This window comes from Rhea pennata, chromosome 1 (assembly GCF_028389875.1).
Source record: "Rhea pennata isolate bPtePen1 chromosome 1, bPtePen1.pri, whole genome shotgun sequence".
NCBI lineage: Eukaryota > Metazoa > Chordata > Aves > Rheiformes > Rheidae > Rhea > Rhea pennata.
The window spans coordinates 206,096,401-206,120,505 of record NC_084663.1 but is presented as its reverse complement, the minus strand read 5'-3'; the positions used below and the strand labels follow the sequence as shown (position 1 = coordinate 206,120,505).

Here is a 24,105-nt window from a genome sequence, read left to right as displayed (position 1 = left end):
CAAACTGATGAAGAGACAAGGCACCTTCATCCTATTAAAGCAGGCAGAGCTGCAACTTTGGTATCAATAAATACGGCAATAAATATTTTTCCTCGGTCACAAAACCAAAGGGAGCGCCTCTTTGGACAGGCGTAGCTTTAGCACGCTAGGCATGACAGACTGTTCGTATCGCAGACGGGCAGCTCGGCAGTGCAGTTGTGCTGATGGCCAAGTTACAGTTGCTCTAGCACGTAAGCGCCTGCCCCGGCGCTCGAAGAGGATCTCAACCCGGACAGCTACGGGGCATTAATCGGCCCTCGCAGCCCCCGCGCTCGGCCACATCGGCCTCCCGAAGCGCGGCGAGGGCAGCCCCCCGAAACAGCCCAGGATGCCGGCAGCGCGCGTGGCCCGAGAGAAAACCGCTGGCCCCGGGAAGAGCGGCGGAAGGAGAAGCGGCGCCGAGGCCGGCGGGCACCAAGGAGGCGGCCTCCCCTTCCAGGCCTGAGGACCAAGGTGTGCGAGGGAACAAGCCCGGCCCGGCCCGGCCCGGCCCGGCCCGGATCGGCGCGCCCCGGGCGGGAGGAGGCCGGAGAGCCGCCCCCGGGGTGCGCCGCGGCGCCGGGGGCCGCCGGTGACCTTGGGCGCGTCCCTCCCCTCGGGGCTGGGGGTGCGGGGAGGCCGAGCCGCGCGGAGCGGAGCGCGGCGGGCGCGGGCGGCCGCCCCTCCCCGCGGGCCGCCGAGGGGGCGGGCGCGGGCCGCGCTCCCGGGCGGCTGCGCCGTGCTCGGCGCGGCGCGGCGCGGCGGGCGGGGATCGCCCCCTTCTCCCCTCCTCCCGCCCGAGCCCCCGAGCGGCGTCCGGGCCGGCCGCACCGCCCAGCCGCCCGCTCGCATGGAGACCTGGCGCCGAGCGGCAGCGCCCGCAGCCGAGCCCGCCGGTGCGTAGCCTGCTGCAGGCTCATTATCATTATTATTATTACTACTACTACATTTTCTTTCTTATTTTATTTTATTTTATTTTATTTTATTTTATTTTATTTTATTTTATTTTTTGCGGGGGAGAGGAGCAAGGCTCGTGCCCCGGGGTGGTGGCGGGCAAAGCGGAGCAAACCGCGGAGAAACTTTCCACCTTGCAAAGTTGGCGGCGCCGGAGCGGGCGGCAGCGGGGCCGGGGCGCGGAGGCGCAGCGAGGCCCCGCTCTTGCGCGCACGAGTTGGGAAAACTTCGGCGGCGGCGGCGCGGGCGCGCGGAGCCCCCGCGGGCGCGCGGAGCCCCCCGCGCCGGGCGCCGTCCCCGCGCCGCCGAGCCGCTCTGCGCTGCGCTGCAAGGTGCGGCGCGGGCGGCGGCCCCGCCGGGCTGTGCGGGAGGTTTTAGCGCGCTTTGGAGGCAAGAGCTGGGTTTGGGAATTTTTGCTTTCCTCCCTGTTTTTTTTTTTTTTTTTTTTTCCCCATTTTTGCACGGTGGGGGAAGGAGTGCGTGTGTGTGCGTGTGCGTGTATGTGTGTGTGCCGCTGCTGTTAAGCTGCAGTTGCTCTTGGCTGAGCCTGGGGACTGGCTGCAGCTGCTCAGGCTGTGGAGGGAGGGATGGCACAAGAGGACCTGGTTATTTTTATTTCTCTTTTTTCCCCCCAGTGCTTTCAGTAGCGGGGGGGCGGCTTCGCCTTCCCTTCTCTCTGTGCAGCGAGCGGCGCCGCTCCTGTGCCAGGCTGCCGGGGCCAAACCTGCCGGGGGTGTCGGGGGGGGGGGGGGGGGCGGCCGCCCCCCTCACACCCGGGGCGCTGGGGCGGCCGCCGTGCCGGCTCACTCGCCCTGAGAGCGCGAGTGAGCGTGTAAGGGCTGGTGCACGCGTGTGTGTGCGCCTGGTGGCGGAGATAGTCGGAGCGAGCCTGCTTAGGCTGGGGATGGGTTAAACGCGGGCTCTTCCCGGCTATAACTTCTGCTATTAAAGGAAATAATCAAGCCTCTCCTGCCCACTTTTTTTGAGCCTTGCTGGATTATTTGTAGAAGGAAAAGGGAGCTGCACCGCCTCGAGAAACGCATCAGTGTGTGTCTTTCTTTCTTTCTTTTTCTTTCTTTTTTTTTTTCTTTTTGTTATTGTTCGTGGTGGCTTCATGCCCTTGCTTTGTTGTTGGGAGGCTTAAGGGTTGATGAGTGTCCGTAGTCCCAGATCCAATTAAAATAAATGCAAGTAAATGGGACATAAAGGGGAAGCCAACGCTGGCATCCCGGCAGAGGCACTAAAGCATCAAGGTTGGTTAAAAGGGAAAGACTCGAGGAAATGAATGCTTTCCTTCTTAGTCATTTGCTTTCCCTTTGCAGCGCTGTCAGACAGGCTCGGAGAGGTGCAGCATTTGATCAGGGTTTTGCGAATCGTTAACCAATCTCTGCCCAGTAGGGGGAAGAAAAAAACCCTTCTCCCTGGGCATAGTAATTTTAACTATCTTTCATTTAGTAATTGTTTCGCCTTGCTGAGAACTTGAACCAGATTTCATAAGAGAATTAAAAATCGAGAGAGCATGAGCTATGACAATTGCAGAGGAGAAATGCTGCACCGTTTCCTAGCCACTGCCCGGACTGTCCGGTTTCACAGAGTGCTTGTGTCTGGTCAGGAGCAATTGTGCCTTGAATATAAGCATTAGCTGGGAATGCAAACTGTCACAGAATAGCTTGGGTAGGTCTTGGCTGCATTTTATTTATTTATTTATTTCCTGACGACATAGAGAGCTTTTCCTTCTGTTGAACAACAAGTTACTTCTGTTGCTTGGAGAGAACTTGGTGGTGGACACGAGTGAAGAAGGAATGGTCCTTCTGGAGCCAGTCCGCCTTTGGAGTGCGCTGCTGAGAAAGAAGTTACAGCCGTGATCTTTGTGCCAAAAACCGTTGAAGTCCCGTTGAGAGAGCCAGGTAGGAGCTAATGCACTGCAGGGCTGGAAACTATGGATATCCCTCTGCCTGATCCTTTGGTGGTGCTAGTGTAGTAGAAAATCAGCAGGTTGGCTGTACTTGCATTCGTGCAGCAAATCATATTGGCTTTTTCCTTGCTTTTGCTCTGTTTCTTTTTAAAGCTTGATTCCTAACAAAATGTAGCATCTGTTGGCATCTTAAGGACTGCGCTCAGCACTTGTAGACAGGTGGCACACTGGATCTTTCCTGAACTGTTATGTTACAGTAGTGTTACTGTGTATATGCAGGAAAGTGATGGGGTATAAACCCTTAGTTTTCTTAAGTGCTTGCTTGCTTTGCTTCTGACATGAGTGCCATCTATTGTGTCAGGTTTTGTTGTTGTGGTTGCTCCCATCATGTTCTGCTGTTGTGACCTGATGTAGCCTGGTTGATGGATTGTGTCAAATACAATGAAGTGAGCAATTATAACAGAGTTAGGGTGTTTAGCCATTGCTTGTTAGGAGGAGTTTGTAGCTTCACTACAGATGTGTTTGTGTGCTGAGTTCTCAAATGTCTTCTGACACATGCCAGCTGCACTCATACCACTTGTATTTACTGCTAGGTTTTTCTTAAGGACAGAAAGTTGGTTTGGATAAGGTTTGTTTTCGCATGATGTGCCAATGCAGAACATAATACTTCTGGATGCAGGTTTGAATCCCTCCCAGTTTGGTAATGCCTTAAAGTTTTTGCTGTCTCCTGACTATTTGACTGCTTATGTGAAGGGTTGTCTGATTTCTGCCTGCAGCTCGCAGCACACAAGCTGCTGGCACTACCAACACCCGTACTGTCACGGCAGCAAGTGCGTGGGCAGAGTGGGCAGGGAGTCAGACCTGCTGCAGCAGAGGTGAAATCCTGGCTACACTGACTTCAGTGGGAATTGTGCCATACATGTCGATGGACCAAAGCTTCAGTCCGTCTCATCTTTAATCCTGCTATATGCTGGAGGGAAGGCTTGCTTTGCTGCTGCTGCCCGGTCTGTGCCTGTTCCTGGGCGTACAGGAGATGTAAGTCTCTCAGGATGTCAAGCTGTGCCTTTCATGAGCACAGCATTCTTGGGAAGGAAACCAGGGCAAATGAGAGTGGAAATAAAACACAAAGTGTGGATACACGCTGACTATCTCGTTGCTCGTGTCTGCAGCCATTCCCAGGAACATGGATCAGGAAGGCACTCTGAACCAAACAAGATTACTTTTTCAAGATTGCAGCAAAGAGAGCCCTCGGTGGCTGAAGCTAGTGTGTCCCGTAATCCTTGTTTTATTTTGTTATTTTAACCTTACTTAGCTTGTGTACATTGAATGAATTTTCTATGCATAGGCAATCAAGAGAGCTATTCTCAGAGACATTTCGTATATCCAGCATCCAGACAGTTTTTTATGTTAAATGATGCTGACAAATAGGAAGTATTTGATACTTTTTTACCATGTGCAGTCTGTGTGGTGCATAATGTTACAGTTTCTACTTAATAAGGGCAGGTTGATTGCTGGTCCAGGTCATGGCTGTGTAATAAAACTGGTTAGATTTGTCTTTCCAACTGGAATGTATTGTTTCAGTTTATTATATGCTGTGGCATTGAACAGGATTTGTTAATGTACAACAGAAACTTTGACTGGAGGTTGAGGCGTTTGGATCTGCCGGTTATCTCCTGCAAGAAACTTTTTATAGGGCTCTTACTTCCATGCCTTTAATTCCAGGGAGAGACAGCTTTCTTGAGGCTGGGCATTCTTTTATAGTACATTCACCCTACTCTTAGGTGTTTTGTTCTCATGTGAAAAAAAAAAAAAGAATATGTGAACAAATGCAAAACTGATTAATCTGTCTTCTATAGCAGTCTTTATGTCCTTGGTTTAAGGGACTTAAGAGAGGACGCTGTCTTGAAAACTAACATATCATACCTTGCTAGTGTCTCTTAGCTTGTCTCCTATGGGAAAATGTGTATTTAAAACAAAGCAGTCTTGATTTCATATATATAAGTGTATAGGCCTCATTTTATCTCAATATAGATAATGATAAATTTTCTATTGATGTAGAATCAGACCCTGAAGTCATACTACTCACATTAAAATCAGTGTAATTGTATGAGTGACAAATAGATTTGGGGCACTGTTAACACTGTCACGACACAAAAACTGGCAGTTCTGTGAAAAGGGATCAGAATAAACCCTGTTAGGCTGCTGTTCAGACCTCTGCTTGGGGTCTGCACAGGCTTCCAGCTTGATGTTTTTTGTTGCTTTTTAGTGCAATTCAATGAGTTGATTATAGCCATTCGTGTCCTTCACTCTTCGTATTGTCTGAATCCCGAGGACCATTTCTCTCTTTAGAGTTTAGATCTGAGGACGGACATCATCAGGGATGCTTCAGCCGCAGTGGTGTCAGTGCTGGTGCTCCTGGGAGCTACAGGCAGGATTCTCTGTGTCCTGGACTACAGTTGTGGTGTGGCAGTTTGACAGAACTTAAGTGTTCTTAGCTTGTTTTTAGCTGAACTTCATAGGAAAGCTGCAAGCTTTTCCATAGGAAAGCTGGTGAAATGTTGTTTTACAGGATGAGTACCAAGGCTACCACTGATGTAAAAAAAAAAAAAAAAAAAAAAAAAAGTCCTTTTTTTCTTTCCAGGAAAGAATCAAGATGAGACCTTCATGTGAGTCATGCAGAGTTTTGTGTTGGAAAATTCTCTATTGTCTTATTGAACTGTTGTTGATTTTGCTGCTGGTTTTGGTGTATGAGCCTGGATGCTATAATAATTATACCTAAACGTGTCTGTGCCAGTGCTGCCAGTCATCCAAAACTAATCAAAGTACAGGCCCTGCAGGCACTTATAGCAAGTTAACACAAACAAACAAACAAAAAACCCAATGGCTTAACTTGGGAGAAGACAATATTTTCTTTCTTTCTTCTGGATGATGCCTCTAGTAATTATGCTTTTGGTCCGTGAGTATAACTTCCCTTGACATCAGTGAATGATCATCCCTTGACGGTTAATGTGTTTGTAGATGCCCTGCTGTTTCTCCTGTGGGTTTTGTGATCCTCTGCCCACATGAAATGTCCCTCAGGTGGAGAGCTGGTCTGAGAGGCCTGAGATGGCAAGGCATAGGGTGGCTCCTCTGTGTTGAAATCCTCCTCCCCTCCCAGTTGGCTGGGCAGATTTCTCTATGCTTTAGCAGGCACATGTGATTGCTCACAGGTTTGTCATCCTGTCCTTCAGGCATCGGGCTTTCCAGGCAGGTGGCTTCCAGTGTGGTCAGGTAGATGAGTTTTATGGCCAGGAGAGTCAGCGGCGGGGTTTAGCGTTGACTTTTAGTGAGAGTTAGTTGAGGGCCGTTCTGGGCGTTTCTTCAGATCCTGCCCTCAAGCATTCCAGGTTCTTAGCTGGGTCCTGTGGAGCATCTGGGCAGGAAAAAATTGTTTTGATGACTTCCTGGAGTGCTGATGAGAAATGGTCTGTCACCAGCTCTGGAAATGCACAACAACTTGTCTCTGCTTGTACTGTGCAAAGTGGCTGTAAATAACATTTCTTGTGTGGGTTTGCAGACTTCAAAGATTATTCCAGCTGCTGAAGGAAGCCTTGTCAGAGAAGGTAGCTGCAAGTTTAATTGTAGCTTCGGGACTTGAACTAAATCAAAATCCAAACAATCTGATAAAAATTACAGCCACTTGAATGTTGTTAAAGGTTAAAAGTGAGTCCTCTTCAGAACAGCTATTAATGTTTTACATTTTAAAATAAAGGAGGTTATTAATATTTCTAAATAACATTGAACATACATTACAATTTGCCTTCAAACCATCTGAGCACTTCTCATGGTAATGCAGATTAAATTTAGTGACAAGTGCATATAATGACAGTATAAATGTCAGTTTGGCTATCAGATACGTTGCGTTGGTATCTTTTTAATATTAAACATGATTATGTCCCGCATTTTTTAAGCAAATCACGGCATCCAGTGAGTGTTAAGAGTCTGTCTCCATGTTCTGCCACAGGGTGAAATGATCTATTGACTCTTCATATTTAAATGATTAGTTAATAATTTTGACATTTACATGATTTTTTTTTATTCTAAAGCTAGTGTTTGGAATTCTTTCATGTGTTTCCTCTAAGTGGTGATTAAATAATGGCAGTGCTTAATGCTATCAGGTGAGTTGAGTCCTGGCTCCCATGGCTGGGTCTTTGCAGAGTGATAGTGTGCAAGGTGGAGTTGTCGGCTTCCATTCCAGCAGAGAATGACCTTGCTTTACGGATTTCCAGTGCAATGCAATGCATACTGTGGGGAGACGGGCAGTCGGTAGAACCAGAGCTGGGGTTTTATGTGGGCTCCTTTTTTGACTAAAGGCTTGTGATTATATTTTTTAGTTAAAATTTGAACACTGCCATTTGCAGTTATTATCTTTGAAAGAACCTAATTGCTGGTTTCCTTTGGTTTTTCTTTGTTCCTGCACTTTGGGGAGAAATGCCGTTTTCTGTTCTTGCTTTGATCCTGATAGTGGGTGTCTATATTATTGTAGTGGCCTGGGCCTAGAAAAAGCCTCTTTGCTACCCAGAGGGAAATTTTTCTCTGGCAAAGGAGCTCAAGGATTGAATGGAACAATAATAATAATAATAATAATTACTATTGTTATTTTAAGCTGAAGGTTTTTATTTGGGGCCAGGATGCAAACAGAGTGAAAAAGCAGCCACTACTTTTCAGTAGCCAAAAGGCTTCAATTTTCTTAGATACTGAATAGCTGGAGGCTGACTGAAGGGATGATGCAGAGATTGGGGCAGCATGCTGGTGAGGGTCCTAGTACCTCTGCTGCTGGCCAGAAACCTAGAGCTGCGGTTTGCTTGCTGGAGATTTCAGCAAGACTTAGCAGGTCCCCTGCTCCTCTGTCTGAATAAAAAGGACTTTCCCGTTTTTGCTTGTGTCTGAAAAGTAAGTTTGGCCCTGGAAATGTTTCTTGTATTTCAGCCTCTCCTAATCTGCTCCTAATTGTGGCCAATACTGAACGTTGCTGTCCTTTTCTGTGGGACTGGTGGTTTTCTTCTGGTGTTTTTGGACAATAGCTCAGCTCTTGTGAATTTACGTGAAGCTGCTTTTGAATACTGGCAGGCTGCTTATAAAATCTTGCTACTGACCTTCTATGTGTGGACATGGTTCTGTCCAAATGATGTGTGAGCTTTGGAGCACCTCCATCGAGTTGGCCGGTGCTTCCTCAGCCTGAGTTGCTGCCCTTCCTCAGGCCTGTTGGACTGCTGCCCTCCGCTTCACACTGCAGTATTGCTCAGGGAGACTTCTTTACCCAGCATGATTTGTGCAGGGAGTACTTTAAGATGCCCACAAGGCTCTTCTGGTGTGGTTTATTGCATTACTAAAAAGCAATGTGATACAGATCATTAAGGGTATAAGCAAATATTCTCTATGTTTTTGCAGCCACATCCCAAGGTCAGGAAGGAATAGAGAGGCATGTGGGCAGCTGAAGGAGCTGTGAGAATTGACTCTCTCCAACATGTGATGAATCTGTTTGGCAGTGGTTTGTCTTCAGGTGACTTCAGCTGGATTCATGCTGGGTTGCTGGTCCTCTGAGCTTGCGCAGTGCATTCCTGGGCTCTGTTCTGGAGCAGCCCAGCAGATTGTAATATAGATGTGGACAGCCTAAAGGCCCCTGCTGGAGAAAATTTATTCCCTATAATTTCATAGGGTAATAAGGGAAAAGGCCTGCCTACTGTCTCAAAGCAGTAGAATGAAGAGTTACATTTCTTTTTCACTTTTTTTCTTCATCCTCAGCTCTTTCCAGACACTACATCCTGAAACATCCTTCCTGGCACAGTTTTTCTCTCTTTAGAGCTGTTTAGTGACAGCTAAAATTATTCTTGAATGTTAATAAATACCAGTTGACCTGCTGCTGGCTTTTTCAGGTGTGGACTGTGAGTATGGAAGAACTGAAGATAAGGATTGAAGATAAGAGAAATAGGGACTGCATAGAGCATGCTTCTTTGTCTGGGGATGAGTTGACAAACTTTGAGGAGAGAAAGACAAGGAGAAGAACAGTGGGAAGATGCTGGTTCTGAGAATGGAGACTGAGTAAAGCAACGTGGATATTTTGGGATCATGGGATATACTAGGTACCTGGCTGGGGAGTGGAAAGGGGAAGAAGGATGGATAAGGAGTTCTAGACATATTGGTGGTGTGTGTGTGTGTGTAGCTTTCTTAACAACCTGAAATTTTCAGCATCTTTAACATGACATAGTTAGTGTTGGGGGTTTTCTGGTATTCATAGGTGGACGTGCTAAAATGTGCTTTGAGACTTTGCTTTTTGTTACCTAACACTGTGTGTGTGTGTCTGTGTTCATGCAGATTCTGGGAGCTAATGTACTGAGGACAGCCTGCTGAGAGTGAATCAAATTGAGTTTCTGCCTCTTATCAAAGCTTTGGTAACTCTGGGCATGTCTCTTCCCTTTTGTGAGTCTGTTGTTCTGCCTGCAAAAATGAAGGTAATAATAGCAATAAAAAGAGCTTTACTACCTATTCTCAGAAACCTTGAATAAGTAGTTACTGTGATAGGTGGGCAAAGGTCTAAAGGAGCGTTTTTATTGCAGAAGTTCACATCACTTCTTTCAATAACTTTTTGGGGAGTTTCCTTTTGGTTTCTCTTGGTTTCCTCTTGCTGTGTAAGTATTGTTTTAGCCAAAGCATTTATGAAATAAATTTAGCATACTGTCACTCTGCATATATAACTGATCCTTCACAGTCTGTTTGAACAGTGTGCCTTGCAAGGAGTTAGCCTGTCCAGCGTATCGGCCTGGCTTTGATCTGCCTGAGAAGTGTTGCTCGCAAGAGAGGGAATCAGAAGTATCCCAAAATGATCTCCACTTATGTGTGTAACTTTCTTTTTTTTTTTTTTTTTTTTTTTTTTTTTTTTCCTGCATTTAATCTAGTGTGTGCTGTTCTCTCGCAGAACACTCAGCTGCTGTTTTGTCTGTGGGTCAGCGTGGAAGGGAGCTATGCTGTTTCCATCAAAAGGCATTTGTTTGCTCATTGATTGCTACACCACTAGATTGCTGGAGTCTTAGGAGCATCCTTACTCATTTGGATAGTTTCCCTGGATGCATTAGTCCTTCATCCTGAGGGCTGCTCAGGTATTGCCGCCAGGACCAAACTTGTGCTCTCTCTGAATAGCCAGAGGTCAGCCCTCCACTGAGTTAGGAGTCTGGGAACCCAAATGTGCTTGGTGGCTGACAGTGCCCCTGGGTGGTTGGGGCTTTGCCAGGAGCTGCTGCAGGCTAGCAAAGAGGCAGCTGCGTATCAAAGATGGCTGGTCAAGGAGCTGGTTGTAGCCATGAGCAAAGCATGCTTCATGACCATCTTGTGTGGCCATTTTCATCTATATGTGTATATAGCACGCTTCAGGAGTTACATAGACAAAGCCATGGCTTTAGCAAGAGTCGTTAAGCAGAAATTATGTAGATTGTTATCCTGTGTGAAGTGGGAATTCTTATGCGGGGCATGTGTATATTGAGGAACACGGCTGTTACTGCAGTATATTCTTACAGAGTTTAAATGATGCTCTTAGTGATTTTTAAGTTACTCATAATAAGGTTGGACACCTTCAAGGTACACTTTCTGAGTGGGTTTTCTTTATAGTGCTGAGTGCACGATTGTATTTGGTCCTGGGGGTTAGAAGAAGTCCTGGATTGTACTGTGTTCCTGGTAAAATGTTGTAGTTCTCTACATTTGTGGAGTCTTTTTCAATCTACTGCAGTGAAACTAGATTAGAACTGGTTCTCTGAATTTCAAACAAAAAGAATAGTGACTTCTTCTCATGAGTGTTCGTTTCCCTGCCAGTAGAGGCTGGATGACTTAATCTCTGCATGTATCAACACATTGATCAAGTTTCACAGCAAAGTATCCAGTGGTAACTATAACAAATATTCAAAAATGTAAGCCTGGCTTGTAATTGCCTCACTTGGTTATACAGTTCTGAGTGTAACAGCAATGACAGTTCAGGGCTGGATTTTTAGGGTAGATTTAGCCACAGTAATATGCAGTGGTAGGTCTATCAAAACAGCCTTGTAAAGCCAGAGCAGCCTGTGGCATGGCATTTGATCAAGTATGTTGTAGTAAAATCATTGTAAGGTTCCACAGCCAAAGGAAAAAAGAAATCAAATCTTTCAGAACATCTCCCTTTCAGGTGCCTGTTAGGAAGTGGTGGGCGATGTGGGGAACGTAAGGCTGAGACTCATCTCCTGCGTGGAGGCAGGGAGCACCCTAGCACAACAGCTGGGCTGTTCGTGCAGTGTTTGCAGAGCTGCTGTATTTACAGAGCAGCGTATTAAAACCAGCCATCACGCAGCATAATGTGGCTACCCCTGCTTTAAATTCTCAAATTGAAGCGGTTGAATAGCTTTTTTCAGCATGTTAACCTCACGTGTGCAAAGGGGAATAAGGAGGTCGTGGAGATACGGATGTGGAAGTCTCATAGACTGGACTGGTCTGTTCTTCCCAAATGCCGATTAAAGCCTTTGTTTCAATCAATGCTATTTTTCGTGAGCCAAATAAAACCATGGAATTAAGCTAAAACCACACCAGACTGTGGGTTTTCAAACTACCAATCAATCTGTTAATTTAAAAACATCTTTTTTTCCCACTTCCTCTATTGTTTCCTTCCTTGGCCACAACATCTCTTCCATGGCTATTCATAGAATCAAGGAATGGTAAGGTTGGAAGGGACCTCTGGAGGTCATCTAGTCCAGCCCTCACGGGTTGGCCTTGACACTGGGCAGCTCTCTGGGAGACCAGCAGGTCAGAAGAATGAGAATCATGTTCTTTGCTGCCATTTCCAAAAACAGTAACTCTTTCCTCTGTAAGAGCCTTGCAGACTTCATCACTGGCTGTATTCATGAATATATAAGTGTTTGGCTTCCTCTTTAATACCAGACTCTCAAATACAGCCAGAGATACTCACGTAGTAATTAAGAGAATCAAGGAATAAGTCTACAGACCAGCAGCTCCTCCAAAGAAACCTTTTTTCCATTCTTGTTTTTGTGCAACCAGTGAAACAAGAAATTGAAGGGGAGGATGGAAGCCCTGAAACTAAGAATTTTCTACATTCTAGGAAGGTTTCCTGAATTATTTCTTTAAGAGAGAGATGTTACTGCACATTATCTTCAGGTTTTGTCTTGCACAGCTCCTCAAAATCTCTCAGGCAGAAATTCTCAGTGCAGGTGTCTGCTGGGTAGGCTTGTCTCACCCTCAGTAGTAATTCCCCAAATTGTATCTATTAGGAAAGAATTAGTAGAAACCAGTGTGTTTCATTTAATTGGATAGACTTGTGCTTCACATGAGAACAGATGTACTACTGCAAAGATGTGGGATTCTGATTTCCTGTAGCGATGACTTTCTCTAACGAACTCCCAGAACACAACTCGATATTTAGCATATAGGTGTTTCAGTAGATACCACCTTTAAAAGGAACAGGTTCCAAGAATGACTGATAATGAATTAAAATGCTACTGAACTACTGTTACTATCTCGTACAGACCTAGACTTCACAGTGACCCCCTTCAGAAAGCTCTGTTGCACTTATTTACTGAGCATACTGGTTTAGTCCACAAATGTGTAGATTTGTTTCATTGGTAAATCTCAAAAGGCTGTGTGAGGAGGGGCAGTATTCTTATTCATTTTCATTTTAGAAATGAAGGAATCGAAGAAGAGGCATGACTTGCTCCGTGGTTAGTCAAGTGTCAGTGGTAGAGCAAGTTACAGAATCCAGCTGTCCTTAAAACTTTTGATCAGCTGTAGACCATTCTCAATAGTTTCACCCAAGAGGAAGAAGGTACTTCAAGGTAATATTATGGTTTCCTTTGGTTGGGAGCTTTTTACTTATTGTGAATGCACAGAGCTGGTGGGCTCAGGAAGAGACCCAAACTGGGATGAGTTTGCTGGAACTTCAGGCCCCTTAAGCTCCTTTTGAGTATAGTCATCTTCTCTCACTTTCACTATAGGCTGGCTGGTGCACCGCTTTCATGCATTAAATCAGTATCTAATGCACTTCTTGGTTTTAGCCATAGTCAGAAGAGCACAGTGTAGAATGTGTTTGGATCCACTTTCTTTTGCTGCCAGCAGTTTTTCTGCTAATCTAGTTTGGCTGGAAACAAGAATCAGCTGCCTTTTCTTTGAAAAAAAAAAAAAAAAAACAAAGCTTTGTGATTTCAGCCCCTTGGGACTCTCTTTGCTCTTGTTCTCCCCTGCCCCAGTTAAGGCACTCTTCACAGAGAAAGCCCATGTGTATGGGTAGCCGGGAATACATAGGGAATGGTGGCAAAGTGGAAATCCCGATTTGTTCCGGTGCTGCTCCTGAGTCCCCCCCTTGCAGTGCAGGCCATAACCTCATCCTTGACAATGCGTGGTGTAAGCTGGGCCCAACTCCACTGTGATAGTGGGGTAATGATCATGCCAATTAGCAGGGGTGTGCTATGTGTACTGATTTAACTCAGGATTTCCCTCCTCCCCTTCCGTTCACTGTAAGAGATCCTTAACTATAGTATAAGAATAATCAGAAGTAATTAAAAGGCTGCATTTCTCCAGAGAAAAGAACATTTTAAGCCAGACTTGCAGGCAGTCAGAAGCTACCTATGAGTGTCAGGGCTGTTCTACAGAGACTCAGTTTATCGGAATTTGGGCTCTGAATTGGGGCCAGTTGGTGAAGAAAACAGCTGTCCTGAGCTCCTTATCATCAGCAGAGACAGATAAATGAATCCCACCTGCACTAGGCTGGAACAGCACTTTATTTCCTAGTAGCACAGATTCCCTGTATGGTTAACAATAAACACATCCAGATGCGATTCCTTCTTCCCTAGGTATCTGGAAAGGCACTTAGGGGTGAGTGAGTTGTGCTACTGCCCTGTGTATTGACTGCAGTGGCAATGGAGATAACAAATTTAGATTAATATCCAACTTTTAGTTGGCTGAAATTAAGTGAGAGGAAATTCCACACCTGTCATCTTGGGTGGGTTGAATGACCCCTGGAACTGCCACTATGCTGGCATCTGTTAGAAAAAGATATTGATGAAAGAGAATAGTAAAGAAAGGTTTTTGCAGGCAAAAACCTGAGATAACGTCACTACTAGGCTTCTTCTACATTGAAGATCCAGGGTGTTAGCAGCTGCTAATATGCTTTACTGAAGATGTCTGCAATTGAAGGCATGTGGGTGTTGTGTTTTGTGAAAGGATTTTTTGGACTGAAGAACTTCAGCAAGCTAAGCACTCTTAACTTACAGAGCAGCGGACTGTAGTTAGGAAGCAGCAATTAGAAAGAATAGCAAAAATTAGAAGAGAAAGAAAAGCCTATTAACATCTTCCTTTGTGGTAGTAAGTAGGTCAATGAGCTGAGAGAGAGACCCTGGACAGACTTGCAGTACTAACACAGCAAGCCTGGGAGAACTAGATGCTGAAGCAGAGGCAGTGATTCAGTCAGCTGTTGGCAGTCTAAAGAATACCTGATGCGTAGTCAGAATTGCAGAGAACATCTTATATTCTGATTTGGAGCTAAAGACGTAGCTGATTTCAGCCCTTGACTGGCATGCAGAGATAGCCAAATCTGTTGTCTTTGGGTTTTTTGTTTGTTTGTTTGTTTCCTCAAGTCTGGGGGGGCTAGAACAGATTAGTTAGGGCCATACAGGATTATTCTGTGTAGCACATGTGAGTACGGAGCTTGGCACGAGGTGCTGTCTCTGTGCGTGCCCGGTGCAAGGCGAGCGGGACCCTCCCACCCCCAGCGCTGGGCTGCGACCGGGGGGCGCGCATAAGGCTTGAGGTGCTCCGGTTTGAGACTTGAAGAAAGTTACAGTGTGCCGAGAGAATGAAGAAACGAGTTTCATCTCTCCTAGGAACTCAAGGGTAAGAGTGCAGTTACTTTGTCCCTAACGAGGAAGTCACTGAAAGAGGGAACGGAGTTTGGCAGGGCAAAATAGAAGCGTTCTCATGCTTCCATTCTGCGCTAGAAAAACCTCATTGTTTAGTTATGTGGTTGTAGAAGAAGTTACGACTCTTGAGGCTTTAACTGCTTGAAAGGAGCCAGTGATCATGGTGTATCTGGTGATCGTATAGGGAAGGGTACGAAAAGGAGTGCTGGGGAGAAGGTTAAATCTGGGGGAGTAACCATATAGCTTAGCTGCTTTGAAACACCCTGGGGCTAATTGAAGAGGAAAAAGATTAAGGAATTCAGACGTGTCAATATAAAGAAAAGATCCGATCGTTCCTGTTGCCAAGGGTTGAACTGATTTTTATGCAGACTTTTGTTAGTCAAATGAAGGACTGAAACACCAATATTTCAGTCCAGGAAACTTGAAACAATTGAGCTGCGGCGACAGCTGAATTGCCGACTGTTGCAAAGGGATGGGGTGCTGGTAAAGTGACAGAAACGGGTGGGATACGTGTTGGTACTGTTCAGCCAAGAGTGGTCTGTGGCTTACTGGTGGTTTCAAGGCTACAGTACTCTGGGGAATCCTATCTGCTGTTTCAGTGGAAACTGTGAGGAGAAATTTGGACTGATCCATTGTTCTGAAAGTGCTTTGGAATGGCTGCATTTTTATTTATTTTTGTTTGCTTGATTTGGTTTTGACACAAAAGGTTTTTCTCCCAAATGGAAGTGTTTAAGAACATTTCAAAAATTGAAAATACAATTCTCTCATTTTCTATTTCTTCTACTTTTTTACTCTTTAAGGAACAGAAGGGAAAAGAAATAACAGAGAAGAGATGGTTGTTGCTCCTCAAAACTTGTAGGTTTTGGCCAAAAAAGTTTTTAAAACTTTCATTAAATTGAATAGTACATTTTAATAAAAATAACTATCTGCATACACAGAGTTAATGAACATCATCATCTAACTTTTCTCTTTGTTTGTATGTATAAATATATTTAATGCACAGTAAGACAGCGAGCTTTACAGCTGTTTAGTTTTCGGATTAACTAGGATGTAAGTTGAAAGAAGATGAAGTTATAAATACAAAGTGCTGCATGTATTGGTTTCTCTAGACTCTAACAAGGCAGAATTTGAATGGAGATGGCAACAAAGTAGTGTTTCCATGGACTCAAGTGCCAAATTGTAAAAAATGTAAAGAAATTAGTTGAGTCATCTTGTTGCTTTGCAGGCTAAGAAAAGGAAGCTAAACAAGCAATTTCTAGAGTCTTCTAGAGGCACGTAAATGTACTGATGCTGTACTAATGGGGTATGATATAGTAAAATAATTTCTTAATGTGTTACAGAATTGTATTTTGGAGCTGGTAGTTCCAGAAAGGAAATCATTTTTGATTTAATACACAGTTGTATGGTAGCATTGGTTCCAGGAGTAATGAAAGTCAAGCCACTGAATCACTGTGACTGAAAGACAAGTTCAGTCTTCTTCAAGGTATCAAGTGAATCCATAAAGGTAGTAGGTTAAGTTAACCCTGTTTAGAAGTTAATGAAAGGCTTAGAGGAGTAGATTTGGTGTGGTTGCCCTTCTGCAGGGGCTTGGCGATCCGTCTCTGTCGTGGGATCCTGCTACTGCAGCCGGTGCTACGTGGGGTTTTGGAACTACCTCGTTGCACAGGTGGTCTCTCTAAAGAAACTCAGTATTGTGGAGTGTCCTGTTGTTTGGGTCTTTCTGGGTTTGTTAGCTGTTGTAGTGATTCTTTTTTTTTCCCCCCTTCGTATTCACCAGTGCTTTGTATTCAGTGTGGACCAGTACCATCCAGCTGGAAACATTCCTGCTCTTTCGTATCTGTAACTACTTTGGGCTATGTACCGCTGTCTCCAAGTTGTCTTATTTTTTTTTATTCTTTCTATTCTGTTGTAAGTATGAAAGTACATTTTTGTGGAGGGAGGGGGAAAAAAAAGGCTTTAGATGCTCGTGCACAACTATCAGTGAAAAACTGGCCTAAGAAAGATCTCTATTATGAGATGACGGTGTCTAGAAGGAATTTCAGCTTTATTTTAAAATTTCAAGCTAATATTGAAGAGGATAATGTATTACTATCTTCACATATTATTATCTATTATTTTCTCCTCATAGTATTGTGTTTACATGTTCATAACAATTAAACAAACAAACCGAGAGTCGGCGATGGCATTAGTTTTACAGCACGCCTCCAGAATAGAATTTCCTTTCAGGAGGAATTGTCATCAGTCTAATGGATAGAGAGCAGTGATGTTGGACACTGATGCACATCTGCATTTGGTGTAGTACTGCTATTTCTAATCCAAGTCCAGGCTACAGTCTGTCCGTTTGTGGTTGTTGCCTCATTTTGCTTTTTGTAGCTTCAGTGAGTCCATGTGCAAAAGGAACTTCAAAATGTTTTTTAATTATTGTTTCTGTCATGGTTTTTGTACAGTGGTGGAATACCCCATAAATTACAATATTTTTTATGTATATTTGGAGTTGACTTCTTCTTTGAGAGCTGAAGTGTTGTTTCTTTGCTTTCTCTGTTTTATAAAAGCTGTGGAAAAAATGGTCACGTGTAGCTTCCAAAAATGTAGGATCTTTTGATTTAGCATCCTCATTCTGATATTGTGGCAGATAAATATTGACTTTTGTTGAACTTCTTGGGAGGGTGACTTTGGGGACTCTTTTTTTTTTCTTTTTTCTTTTTTCCTCCTGTTTTTGAGTTGGTCTCAGATTAATAGATTTTTTTTTATATATATTGCTTTCTGGAAATAAAAATACAGAGAGATAATATGCCTATGTAAAAGTAATACCTGTCTGTGAGCAGGTGAGTAGAAAAAAAGATGTGTTCTGCAGAAATGGAATATTATATGTATGTGTGTATATATATAATATATATACACACGTATACATACATATATGTATAAATTTATGTATATTCCTGTATTTCTAGTTTTAAAAAACAATAGGATGAACTGTTGCTGTAAGTTTCTAAGTAATCTCATCCTTGTGAGGTATCCTTTCTATTCCATTCAGGTAGAAATGGTCCACATTCAAGTTGCTAATTCGAGAAATGCAGGATACTTCTCATTAAAATGTATTTATTTATTTTGCAGTGAGAATAGCTTCCATAAGATGCTTCTTTTGATCTCTGATAATATCTCAGACTCAGTAAGACTGCTAGTACACAGTGGTGTTTATCTCCTTTCAGTTTTACATCTACTGTTAATTTGACTTGAATAATATAACCCCATTGCAAAAACTATTTTAAATTGCTAGGTCTCAATATCATGTCCAATAAGTTGCTGATATTCTTAATGCTTGGAAATCACTCCCTATCTGTAATTGGAAGGCTTTTTCTTGTGTGTGTCTGTTGGTTTTCTGAGTATTTGTTGGATTTTATGCATTTTAAGAAGTGGAGGGAAAGGAGTGAGGAGTAGAGAGGTGTTAATTTTTGCAGAATTTAATTTTTTTGAAACCTGAGTTTGTAATCTCGCTTATGTTTCTAGGGAAACAACGTAATGTGATGCAGATCGGCAGCTGAAGCACTTTTCCTAGCAGCTGCAGAGTGAAGTTAGCAAGACTCCTGGTCTGTTTTGCAGCCGATCCTGGGAGCCTCTGTAGCTGGTGAAGATGGGGGCTGCCCCTCCCTCCTGTTTTGGTCCTGCTGTCCTTTTGGGGGGCAGCAAGCAGCAGTGAACAAGGCTAGTTATGCTTGGGAGAGGTTGAAACATGGGTTGCTGCAGGGTTGAGGTAGTTAATAAAATAAAATTTCCTGTAGCTCTGTCTCAAGAAAAGCTCTGAAAGGAGGGAGGAGGTGAGAAAGTGAGCTTTCTCCAGCAACTTGGATTGTAGAGGAATGTGAAACTTCACAGTTTTCTCCCGTCTTTCTCTCTTGAAAGTTAACACAAAAACTAGATAGGACTTGGAGACAGTTTTCTGACAGAAATCCCAGAACCTTCATTCTCAGAAGCTGAGATAGTGACAAGAAGCTGGTTGCTCAGCAGGGAGTTACCCATGAATTTCTGTTGACTGAGTAAAATCCTCCAGCAAGCAGGTGTCGGGTAAATGTTTTGATTCTTTGCAGTGCGTATTTGCATATTTCAAACTTTCTGGTACTTATGACTCAGATTTGGTTTGCCCAAGTCTTAAAAAGAGCAAACAGGCAAGCCTCTTAATTTTGATGGGATCCTTGTGTAGTGATTTTAAGACCTGGATGCCTACAGCTGAGCTCCTCAATGCAAAGGTCTGACTTGTCCTTCACACTTCTCAAATGTAGCCTACCTCCAGGTCTTGTGACTGCTGGCATGTTATGGATACTTAATATTTCTGGAAAAGCAGGAGCACATCAGAGGGTTTAGGTGTGTAACTAGATGTCTAAGTTAGACCTCAAAGTTGAATGGTTGACTTCGAGTCCTACAGTTGCTCTTTGCATATTTGACAATATCACACCAGGCTTTGAGGCATTGTCAAACACTTCTGTGTTTTTCACTCTTTGCTGAAAAATTTAGAGGTTTTAGACTGTTCTTTATGCTGTCAGTTTTTGGCTGCTGTGGAGGCTCAAATGTTCCCTTAACCTAAAATGATGTGAAGAGGTTTTATACACAGTCGTCTGATAGTTCCTCTCCAAGCCAGGATCCCTTTTGTAGTAATGAGTCTGAAGTGTCTGTCTTGCCATCCCAGGCATGACTTGTGTCCTGGTCTTCTGATGGGGTAAATAATTGAGCAACATGTCGGGCAGGAGCAGGCATCAGGATATCATCCTCCTAGAAGGTGATTTTAAAACTTTAATGCAAAGGAAGGCTTTATCAGCAGTGATGCCTTCTGTGTACTTTTCTTTATGCAAATATGTCTTTTTTTTGTAGAATAAAACCCCCCATGTGTTGATAGAGTAGCACTTGGAAGCATTTTTATTTTCATGATCAAAAGTATTTCTGCAGATTTTTCAGTTTTGTCTTCTTGAAACACTTCTTGTTTGCAGAGATCATAAAGGTTGATAATATGCTCTCTGTAATCTTTGATATATTTTTATCTGGTACATTAATAGATTCCCTTAGCACTTGAGGAGGAACAAGTCCCAACTTACTAGGTGCTAATCAGAACATGGAAGTGTTTTTTTTTTTTTTGTTTGTTTTGTTTTTTTTTCCCTAAAAGCTGAAATTCAAGGTTATGCATGTTCAAAAATAGCTTTAGGCAACAATAAATATTTTCTTCAGCAGGTCTAGCTCATTTTATTGACATATTGTTTTGTAAGCGGTGGGGGGCTTGCATTGTTCTCAACTAAAATAACTTGCATCAGTCAACATAAGAGGGTCATTAATTTACATATTTTCATTGTGGAAATGTTCCAGACTTTTTTTGCTGTACAGTGCTAGATTGGAGAGTGGAAAAGTGCAATAACATTTTAGATATGTAGCTTGTTTTTAAGTTATTCTTCACTTCTGTTTACACTGGAGAAAGCATTCTGATCGTCTTAAATTTGAGCAAGATGTAGCATTGAATCTAAGTAAAGTGAGAATTAGGAGTGAAACTGTATTTGTGACTGTGCCACAGGACAGTACAGCCTTAAGGAAATGAGGGGAGGTTGGGTATTGTATGCAGTAGTGAAATGTAGTCCAAAATGCTTGTCACAGAATGCATTCAAGTGAGTTAACTCTTTCTTTTCTGTATGAGTAGCTAAGCTCAAGTCAGCAGGGGAGCATATGGCAGATACAGAGGCTGTGATGATTTTTGTAAGATGTGTGCCTGGGAAATATCTGCTTGCCAAAGAACAAATGAGTACATGTGCAGCATAATTCAAAATGCTAAGCAAGTGCATGGTCCTCTTTCAGTGAGGCAGCAAAAGGGCCAAGATCCACCTTAACCTTAACCTTACTAGTCCCTCATTTACTAGTTTTTGGTAAGCTTCTGTCTCTGAAGATGTCGTGCTCTCCTCCACTACCCCCTGCGTCTGTTCTGTCTTACTGTGCATGTTTTCTGATGTTTTTTTCCCTCCTCCTTCTTTTCCCGCTCCACCATAGTGTAGGGGACAAGCAAAGCAGGGTGCTTGAAGCCCCCACGGAAGAGGATGCCATACATAGGCATCGAGGATAAGCAGAATGTTTTGCCCAGCCCGTTGTGAAAAATAAAACTTCCGTGTTTTAAATCTGAGAAAATATAATGCAGAAAAGTTGGTCTCTGTTTCACATTATACATTGCCTGCCTGTTACAGCGCTTGGTCTGTTGCCAGAGTACCATACTTCCACACTGGGACTTCGAGTCCTCACTTATAAGCAGGATCCCTCCCCTGGAGGGAATTTCCTTGAGCTGAGAAAGCAGGTCCAGGAGGCAGGGTGTCAAATGAAATCAGCCTAACATGAGTATGCATTTTTTTTTTTTTTTTTTGAAAAAACCTTTTGTTTCTTGCTGTTGTCGTTCTCTAAACAAGGCTCTGGATACATTTGTGGTTGTGTGGATAGTCCATCTTGCTAGAAGTTTTCTGATGCCAAATGTTGCTGGTGGGTTACCCATGCCTGTTTTTTGCAGTCCTGCAAGTGAGAGCGCTGCTGCGATTAAGTTATTTCTGCCTCAGAGACAATGACTGGAATCTGGTTTCCTGACTTAAGGAGGAGTCCTGAGATTTGTGGCCAGAACACACCTGGTAGGTATAAAGAGTTATTGCTGCTGCTGTCAAAGCCTCTCTCCGTGGCTGAAAGAGAGAAGCGGAGGGGTTGGACCAGCTCACTGAGAGCATGCCTTTCCTGTGGAGCCAGTGCTGCCTCTTAGCTATAATCCTATGCCTGACTCCTCTTATCCCCACACAGAAAACGCTCAGTTGTGTGCGGTGAGGTTTGCATTGCCTGACTGCTGATGGCATGGAGCTCACGTTCTGCTTTTGCTCAAACCAGGAACCCTCACGTTTTGCTGCAAGGGTTTGGGCAAACTCATCTGAGCACTGATAAGCCCTCTAGAGCTTTCCTACACTTTTCTCCAGGTACCTGAAAGGCTGGATAAATTTCCTGATTTACTGTCAAAGAATTAGTGAGGTGTTTTACCCCAGCAAAGAAAAAGACCCTGTGATGATTCATTTTGGGAGAGAAGCCAAAGCAGCCTGTATAGACATATGGACATTGTGACTACTGACATCTTGGCAAGAGGAGTTAGCCCCAGGAGCTCTTATCTGTGCTAATTCTGCAGGGAAGTTCAGAGCTGTCTGGAGAAGTACAGTTGTGTTTTCAGTAACCTACGAAGTTTGAAATCTGACTTTATTCTGTACCAGTCTGAACTCATGCTGCTTGCCTTCCTTTCCATGAAATCAGAAGTGTCAGGATATTGTAACTGGGAAGCCTTCTTTGCATTGGGCATGGTTTTGTCCCGGTTGCTTCAAATCAAGTGATGTGCAGACCTGAACATGGGCTATCTGTATCCCAAGTCAGTTTCTTTCTGTCCCTCTTTGCTCTTTGCTTAAGTGATGTGGTCTGAAAGCAAGACAGAATTTGGAAGTTAAGTTAGTGAAAGCCTAAGTACTTCAGATTTTAATTTCTTCCTAGAAGACAGCTGGTGGCTGCAGCATGTGATGCCAATTACAGGGACCCAAACAGTACACCTGTGTCAACAGAGAGCACGTACTCTCAGCCTTTCTCTTTGTAATGACTTTGTGCATTTTGAAAACTCACAGGTATTTTACTTTGCTGTGGATTAAGGAATTATCTGATTGGTTATTCCCTTTTGTAAAAGGGTCTGCATGCAGTCTGTATTCCTCTTCCATCTCAACTCCTTTTGAAAGCTTCTGACTAGGATTCATTGTCCTGGCAGCATTCATGGTCTCTTTGGAGAGCACACAAATGGCTGAGGCCCAAAGCCAACTGGTACAGTGCTCACTGAGGACTGTGATGTTTAAATAGGCATGAAGGCTGGAACTAGGTTGACTAAACATATCTACTGACATGTTAGGAGCTTCAGGGAATCACATTGTTGGTCCATAAGGGCATAGAATCGTAGAATCACAGAATCAGTAAGGTTGGAAAGGACCTCTGGAGATCATCTGGTCCAACCTCCCCGCTCAGCAGGGTCACCTAGAGCATCTTAGACTGGGCATGGTCTCTCATAGCTTCTAAGGTGCATGTAATATGCTACCATACTCATATGTTTAGGCACTTGAAACTCTTACATGTGTTTGTTAATTAGGTGATAACTTGCTATGCAAGGAGGAAAAGTAGTCTATATCTTACAGTTCTAGACTTTTTTTTCCCTCCACATTTGTAAGTATCTTTACAGACAGAAGATACTTCAATGTTCTAAACCAGTTTTATTGGGTGGCTCCTGTGCACATCCGAGTACTGAGGGCTGCTGGCACGACCTTGTAAATGACTGAATTTACAACTCGTTTTGGTATGCTGGATCTGCTGCCAGAGGGCTGCGTGTCTCTGCTCAGACCTTCTAGGTGAGCAACATCCAGCTCACTGCAGAACCTCTGTGAGTGCACAGAGGGGATGGGGATGTGGAGCTGCTCATGGAGCAGCACTACCTTTTCCCTCTGCTGCAAGGGGTGTTGGAAGTAGCCGAGATCGGACCGAGGGTGATAGGGATATCGCCTGGATTTGCTACCACAGCGTGCCAAAGAGAGGTGAGGAGGCACATTTGTGCTATGCCACATGCAGCCATGGCAGCTGGGAGCTGCAGCACGGCCTCAGTCTGGTGGTCGGCTGGAAGTGTTTGCTTTTTCTGAAAGGGTGGTGTGGTGCTGAGGCAGCCCTGGTGCTGGTGGGGCTGGGCTGATGCCCCAGCCGGCAGTCTGCAAACTGAGCTGCTCCCTTGGCTGACAGTCTTCCCCCTGCAGTCTAGGCATGCCTGTAGGGTCTGAAGTTCTGCATTTTAGGCTCCCAGGATCCAGTTGTGTTCCAGTTTTTAAGCATTTCTAAACAGCATCTTCTCATCCCCTCTAGGTCTTAGTTTTTCTCTTTGTAGTGTACGAGGATTTAGTTTTGTTTTAACACCTAATTAGGAGTGAGGATTCAATCTGCTGTGGAGGGCTTTGGAGAAGGAAAGAGTCACCCCTATGGAGAAGGGGGAGAGTGGCAGCACCTTGAAGGGTATCTTCAGGAGGCACCACAGACTGATCTCCTTGTCACGCATGGACGTTCAAGAAAAATTCCTGTGAAAAATTCTTTGTGTGAGATTGGAGGGGATTTCCATTCCTGAGTCCCACCAACTCTCCTTGTGGTTTCAGTTTCAGTTCAGTTCATCTGACACCAAAGAGTGCTTATGTAATGTTCCTTAGCGTGCAAGGGCAGCCATTTCCAGCCTTGAGTTGGCTGGAT

General features: G+C 44.1%; 1 protein-coding gene across 1 annotated transcript in view; it reads left to right on the top strand.

The window, feature by feature from the left end:
* The first annotated feature begins 780 nt into the window (after positions 1-780).
* The window catches only part of FAT3 (FAT atypical cadherin 3), a 428,821-nt gene continuing 405,496 nt past the window's right edge, over positions 781-24,105 (top strand). The window contains exon 1 of the mRNA XM_062577955.1: positions 781-914. The gene's annotated coding sequence lies outside the window, so the exon portion shown is untranslated. The remainder of the gene's footprint in view (positions 915-24,105) is intronic.